This window comes from Rhinopithecus roxellana, chromosome 7 (genome assembly GCF_007565055.1).
Source record: "Rhinopithecus roxellana isolate Shanxi Qingling chromosome 7, ASM756505v1, whole genome shotgun sequence".
Taxonomy (NCBI): domain Eukaryota; kingdom Metazoa; phylum Chordata; class Mammalia; order Primates; family Cercopithecidae; genus Rhinopithecus; species Rhinopithecus roxellana.
In genome coordinates this window covers 19,948,486-19,956,386 of record NC_044555.1, presented here as the reverse complement: position 1 = coordinate 19,956,386, position 7,901 = coordinate 19,948,486, and the positions used below count along the sequence as shown (strand labels likewise).

The 7,901-nt window shown below is 37.7% G+C and overlaps 1 pseudogene; it reads left to right on the top strand.

The window, feature by feature from the left end:
• Positions 1-469: 469 nt before the first annotated feature.
• Positions 470-1,065, top strand: LOC104656714 (annotated as a pseudogene).
• Positions 1,066-7,901: the final 6,836 nt, after the last annotated feature.

Sequence of the window (7,901 nt, the reverse complement as noted above, 5' to 3'; positions counted from 1 at the left end):
ACTACGAAAAATGACTAATGAAAAATAAAAAGCCTGAATAGGCTATTACAAGTAAAGAGATTGAATTAGTAATCAAAAAACTGCTAAGAACAACAACAGAAACCCAAAAGTATATGGCTTCACTGGTAAGGTCGGCCAAATGTTTTAAAAATTAACATCTATCTTTTAAAGCGTACTTCAAAATGTAGAACATAAAGTAACGCTTTGTAACTCATTCTATGAGGCCAGCATTACTCTGATACCAAAGTCAGAAAAAAATATATCTCCAGAAAAGAAGACTACAGAACTATATTCTATATGGACATAATGCAAAAATCCTCAACAAAATACCAGCAAGATGAACTCAGCAGCATCTAAAACGGATTATGCACCATAACAAAATGGGATTTATCCCAAAAATCCAAGAGTGATTCAACATACAAAAATCAACCAATGTAGATGACTTCAAAATATATTGGAGTAGATCCCCAAGATGGCGGCCGCTAAGGACAGTTGTGGTAAAGGAGAAATGGCCACAGGGAATGGGCGGCGGCTCCACCTGGGGATTCCTGAGGCCGTGTTTGTGGAAGATGTAGATTCCTTCATGAAGCAGCCTGGGAATGAGACTGCAGATACAGTATTAAAGAAGCTGGATGAACAGCACCAGAAGTATAAGTTTATGGAACTCAAACTTGCTCAAAAGAAAAGAAGCCCAAAAGGTCAGATTCCTGAAATTAAACAGACTTTGGAAATTCTAAAATACATGCAGAAGATAAAAGAGTCCATCAACTCAATGGAGACCAGATTCTTACTGGCAGATAACTTGTATTGCAAAGCTTCAGCTCCTCCTTCTGGTAAAATGTGTCTGTGGTTGGGGGCTAATGTAATGCTTGAATATGATGTTGATGAACGCAGGCATTGTTGGAAAAGAATTTATCGACTGCCACAAAGAATCTTGATTCCCTTGAGGAAGACCTTGATTTTCTTCGAGAGCAATTTACTACTACAGAAGTCAATATGGCTAGGGTTTATAATTGGGATGTAAAAAGAAGAAACAAGGATGATTCTATCAAGAATAAAGCATAATGCTGGCAGTTAAAAATGTGGTTAAATTTTCCAAACATGTTATCTTAAATACTCCTTTATCCTTACAGGTTGACATAACTTTGAATGTTTTAACAGCAAGAATTTTAAGAAAACATAAACATCATTTTATTTATTTATAAAAACAAAATTAGTTTCAAATATTTTTGACATTGTAGTTTTTTTCCACATTTCTCAGCAAAGCTAATGGTATTTTAATCATTATTTTTGCCTGTCATAAGAAGACTTTTAGCTGAAATGGCCAAAAACTGTGAGACATGCTATGGAAGCTGAATGTCGGACACTAGCACGTTTACTTTTTCCCTTTCTAATTGGCTTATGTTACTCTCACTTGATGTGGTTAAACCATTTTAGAGGTAGAGGAGACAGACAGTTTGAATATTTGTTAACTTGTTTTTCTTTGGTATATTTAGGACTTAGTGGTCCTCTGTTGCTATTGTCTTCTATAAGTGGGATTTCATGACTCACTGCTTAACAAATAACTATCTACTATGATATTCTGGAAATTTCAGAAAATGGTAATTTTACTTGTTACACAGTAAGGAGGCTATTAAGACAACATTTTTTCTAACCTCAGATAAGTGCAGTGTCTTTGCAATGCCAACATAAGGGAGATCTTGGCCAACATGAAATAAAATTCTCATTCAAAACTCTGCCTAAGATGATTTTGTAGTTCTTAACAGTTCTCCAAAGCGTCTTAAACAGGAATATTAAGATAAATGTAAATCTGCAACAGCTGAAAAGAGTTGTGAGCTTTTTTACTCATGATAAAACCTTATAGGAATAGTTAAAAAAAAAAAAAATCCCTGTGGAAAGCTACTAGTACATTGGTCAGTTCTGGGTGATGCAGATTCTGATAAAAACATAAATGTATTAGTTCATCTCTGTGTAGCAAAAAGTATACTTATACAATGTTTTGTACTTGTATTTCATGATATTAAAACAGTGATGTTAAAACTAAATATATATATATATATATATATATATATATATATATATATAGGAGTAAAACACTTAAAGAATCAGTTTTCCAGTACAATAGCAGCTAAGGTGGGGATGGAAGCCCATGTTTCTCGTGTAGATTGCTGACATCTGGAGGCTAATATGGACCTTTTTCTTAAAATGTTGAGGTTGTGTATTTTGACCTTTCTGCTGATTTCCGGAGGGACTGGCCACAGAGTCTGTCTTTTGCCACCTGCCTCCCACTACTGCTTTCTGGGCAGTAGTGGCATCTGTTGAAATATATAATCATATACATCCCATTCTTCCCTTGGAAAAGGACTGCAGATAAGACAAGCAGCTGAGAGAATTTAAGAGCCCTGAAACAGCAGGCTACAAAGCAAGGTTTTATTCAGGAAAACAGAGTGAAAAATGCATGTGCACGCACAGGGGAGAATGCATACTTAGACAGCACCTGAGTGACCCCTAGGATTCCAACTTCTAGTGGATCTGTGGACTCCACACAAGTAGAAGTTGAAAGGTAAAACAAGATCCCAAGCAGCTTGGTTTAGCATAGAAGGAATACCCTAGTAAAGAGCTATGCTTCAAAGATTGTGAGAGTACTATTTTTTTTTTTAACCATGTGGTTCCAAATGTTTAAAAAAGTTTCTCTTGGGTCATTGATTGACCACTGAGATAATAGAACAGAGATGTTAGTGACCTCACATGACAAAAAATACAATCTTTGCAAAAATAGTTTTAAAAATTCACTAAACTGATGGATGATTGAAGCCATCAAAAATCAACAAAAGCAAAGCCAGAGAGTAAGGAGGAGAATATAATTTCTAAAATTACTACACAATAATATTTAAAACGTCCACATCCCAACAAAAAATACAGGGTACACAAAGAATTAGGAAAGTATAGTTCATTCACAGGAAAAATATGAATTAGCAGAAATAATTCCGGAGGAATTCTAGATATAGAATTTAGTAAAGGTTTTAAATCAACTGTCTTTAAAATCCTCAAAGAGCTAAGAGAAAATGTGAACAAATAACTAAGGGAAATTAGGAAAATAATGTGTCAACAAATAGATAATATCAAAAAGAGACAGAAATCATAAAAGGAATCAAATAGAAATACTGGTGCTGAAAAACACATTAACTGAACTTTAAAAAAATTTACTAGAGCAATTCAACAGCAGATTTGAACAGGCAGAAGAAAGAATCAGCGAACTTGAAAATAAGAAAATAGAAATTACCCAGTCTGTGATGCAGAAAGAAAAAGAATAAAAGGAAATAAACACTGACTAAAATACCTATGGGACAATGTCAAGTATAACATACATATTACAGGTGTTTCAGAAGTAAAGAGAGAAAGAAATAGGCAGAAAAAAATATTTTAAAAATAATACTTAAAAACAAAATTTGATGAAAAACATAAATTTACACATACAAGAATCTCAATTAACTAAAAATAGGAAAAATTCAAAAAGATTCACACTGAGACACAATATAATCATACTGTCAAAAGCTAAAGATAATGGAAAAATACCAAAAGCAACAATATAGAAGCAACTCATCACATACAAGGTATTGTCAAGAATATTTTAAGAGCTGACTTTCTATCAGAAACCATGGCAGTCATAATGGAAAGGGATGGGTGCTTCTTTAACGAGTTAGGAAAAAAGCTTCACAATCAAAAATTTTATGTATGGAAAAATTTTTCTTCAAAAATGAAAGAGAAGTTCAAACATTCCTCAGATAAATAAAAACTAAAGGAGTTTGATGTTAGCATATGTGTCTTACAAGAAATGATAAAAAGCGTCCTTCATGCCAATAATGAACAACATTAGAGAGTAACTTGAAGAAATAGAGGACATCAGTAAAATTAACTTTATAGGTAAATACAAAGACAGTATTACTGTATATTTGGCTTGTAATTCCATTTTCCATTTCCTACAAGATTTAAAAGACAAATGCATAAAACTTATGTCTACAACAATATGCGCACAAAGTATAAAGATGTAATTTGCCACAACGGTAATGAAAAGGATGGTAATATATGGTAAGAGAGATTTTTTATGTCAACAAACTTGGAATCAATTCAAATGAGGTTGTTATACATTTAAGATGTTAATTGAAAGAAGGGCTCCAGTGGGGCATGCCCAAGATAGCCGGACAGGAACAGTTCCAGCCTCCAGCTCCCAGTGTGAGCGACACAGAAGTCGGGTGATTTCTGCATTTTCAACTGAGGTACCGGGTTCATATCACTGGGGTGTGTCAGACAGTTGGCGCTGGTCCACGGGTGCAGCCAGACCAGCAAGAGCTGAAGTAAGGTGAGGAATCCTCTGACCTGGGAAGCACAAGGGGGAAGGGAATTCCATTTCCTAGCAAAAGGAAATTGAGACACACAACACCTGGAAAATCGGGTAACTCCCACCCCAATACTGCGCTTTACCAAGGGTCTTAGCAAATGGCACACCAGGAGATTATATACCACACCTGGCCCAGAGGGTCCCACGACCATGGAGCCTCCCTCATTGCTAGCACAGCAGTCTGAGATCTAACTGCAAGGCAGCAGTGAGGCTGGGAGAGGGGCGCCCACCATTGCTGAGGCTTAAGTAGGTAAAAAAAAAGCTGCCTGGAAGCTCGAATTGGGTGGAGCCCACCACAGTTCAAGGAGGCCAGCCTGCCTCTGTAGACTCCTTCTCTGGGGACAGGGCACAGCTAAACAAAAAGCAGCAGAAACCTCGGCAGAGGTAAATGTCCCTGTTTGAGAGCTTTGAAGAGAGCAGTGGATCTCCCAGCACAGAGGTTGAGATCTGACAACAGACAGACGGCCTGCTCAGGTGGGTCCCTGATCCTTGAGTAGCCTAACTGGGAGACATCCCCCACTAGGTGCAGACCGACACCTCGCACCACACACGGTGGGGTACATCCCTGAGACGAAGCTTCCAGAGCAAGAATCAGACAGCAACACTCGCTGTTCAGCAATATTCTATCTTCTGCAGCCTCTGCTGCTGATACCTGGGTGAAAAGGGTCTGGAGTGGACCTCAAGCAAATTCCAACAGACCTACAGCTGAGGGTCCTGATTGTTAGAAGGAAAATTAACAAACAGAAAGAAAACGCAAACCAAAAATCCCATCAGTACGTCAACATCAGCAAAGACCAAAGGCAGATTAAACCACAAAGATGGGGAAAAAGCAGTTCAGAAAAGCTGGAAATTCAAAAAATCAGAGCGCATCTCCCCCTCCAAAGGAACACAGCTCATTACCAGCAAGGGAACAAAGCTGGACGGAGAATGACTGATGAGCTGAGAGAAGAAGGCTTCAGTCCATCAAACTTCTCAGAGCTAAAGGAGGAACTACGTAACCAGCGCAAAGAAAATAAAAGCTGTGAAAAAAGAATGGATGAATGGATAACTCGAATAATCAATGCAGAGAAGACCATAATTGAACTGATAGAGATGAAAACCATAACATGAGAACTATGTGACAAATGCACAAGCTTCAGGAAACAACTCGATCAACTGGAAGAAAGAGTATCAGGGATTGAAAGTCAAATGAATGAAAGGAAGGAAGAAGAGAAGTGCAGAGAAAAAAGGGTAAAAAGAAATGAAAAAAGCCTCCAAGAAATATGGGATTATGTGAAAAGACCAAATCTACGTCTCATTGGTGTGCCTGAAGTGACGGGTAAAATGGAACCAAGTTGGAAAACACTCTTCAGGATATCATCCAGGAGAACTTCCCCAACCTAGTAAGGAAGGCCAACATTCAAATTCAGGAAATACAGAGAATGTCACAAAGATAGTCCTCGAGAAGAGCAACTCCAAGACACATAATTGTCAGACTCAACAAAGTTGAAATGAAGGAAAAAAAGTTAAGGGCAGTCAGAGAGAAAGGTTGGGTTACACACAAAGGGAAGGCCATCAGACTAACAGCAGATCTCTCAGCAGAAACTCTACAAGCCAGAAGACAGTGAGGGCCAATATTCAACATTCTTAAAGAAAAGAATTTTCAACCCAGAATTTCATATCCAGCCAAACTAAGTTTCATAAGTGAAAGAGAAATAAAATCATTTACAGACAAGCAAATGCTTAGAGATTTTGTCACCACCAGGCCTGCCTTACAAGAGACCCTGAAGGAAGCACTAAACATGGAAAGGAACAACAGGTACCAGCCATTGAAAAAACATGTCAAAATGTAAAGTCCATTGATGCTAGGAAGCAACTGCATCAACTAGCAAGCAAAAAAACCAGCTAATATCATAATAACAGGATCAAATTCACACATAACAACATGAACCTTAAATGTAAATGGACTAAATGGTCCAATTAAAAGACACAGACTGGCAAATTGGATAAAGAGTCAAGAACCATCATTTTGCTATATTCAGGTTTGAGTTTCTTAGTCCTGAGTTCTAGTTTGATTGCACTGTGGTCTGAGAGACAGTTTGTTATAATTTCTGTTCTTTTACTTTTGCTGAGGAGTGCTTTACTTCCAATTATGTGGTCAATTTTGGAATAAGTGTGATGTGGTGCTGAGAAGAATGTATATTCCGTCGATTTGGGGTGGAGAGTTCTGTAGATGTCTATTAGGTCCGCTTGGTGCAGAGATGAGTTCTATTCCTGGATATCCTTGTTAACTTTCTGTCTCATTGATCTGTCTAATGTTGACAGTGGGGTGTTGATGTGTCCCATTATTATTGTATGGGAGTCTAAGTCTCTTTGTAAGTCTCTAAGGACTTGCTTTATGAGATGGGTGCTGCTGTATTGGGTGCCTATATATTTAGGATAGTTAGCTCTTCCTGTTGAATTGATCCCTTTACCATTATGTAATGGCCTTCTTTGTCTCTTTTGATCTTTGATGGTTAAAAATCTGTTTTATCAGAGACTAGGATTACAACCCCTGCTTTTCTTTGTTTTCCATTTGCTTGGTAGATCTTCCTCCATCCCTTTATTTTGAGCCTATGTATGTCTCTGCATGTGAGATGGGTCTCCTGAATACAGCAGACTGATGGTTCTTGACTCTTTATCCAATTTGCCAGTCTGTGTCTTTTAATTGGACCATTTAGTCCATTTACATTTAAGGTTAATATTGTTATGTGTGAACCTGATCCTGTCATTATGATATTAACTGGTTATTTTGCTTGTATGTTGATGCAGTTTCTTCCTAGCCTCGATGGTCTTTACATTTTGACATGTTTTTTCAATGGCTGGTACCAGTTGTTCCTTTCCATGTTTAGTGCTTCCTTCAGGGTCTCTTGTAAGGCAGGCCTGGTGGTGACAAAATCTCTAAGCATTTGCTTATCTGTAAAGGATTTTATTTCTCCTTCACTTATGAAACTTAGTTTGGCTGGATATGAAATTCTGGGTTCAAAATTTTTTTCTTTAAGAATGTTGAATATTGGCCCCCACTCCCTTCTGGCTTGTAGAGTTTCTGCTGAGAGATCTGCTGTTAGTCTGATGGGCTTCCCTTTGTGGGTAACCCGACCTTTCTCTCTGGCTGCCCTTCAGATTTTTTCCTTCATTTCAACTTTGGTGAATCTGGCAATTATGTGTCTTGGAGTTGCTCTTCTTGAGGAGTATCTTTGTGGTGTTCTCTGTATTTCCTGAATTTGAATGTTGGCCTGCCCTACTAGGTTGGGGAAGTTCTCCTGGATGATATCCTGAAGAGTGTTTTCCAACTTGGTTCCATTTTCCCCCTCACTTTCAGGTACCCCAATCAGACATAGATTTTTTCACATAATCCCATGCTTCTTGAATGCTGTGTTCATTTCTTTTTCCTCTTTTTTCTTTAGACTTCTCTTCTCGCTTCATTTCATTCATTTGATCCTTAATTTCTGATACTCTTTCTTTCAGTTGATCGAGTCGGTTA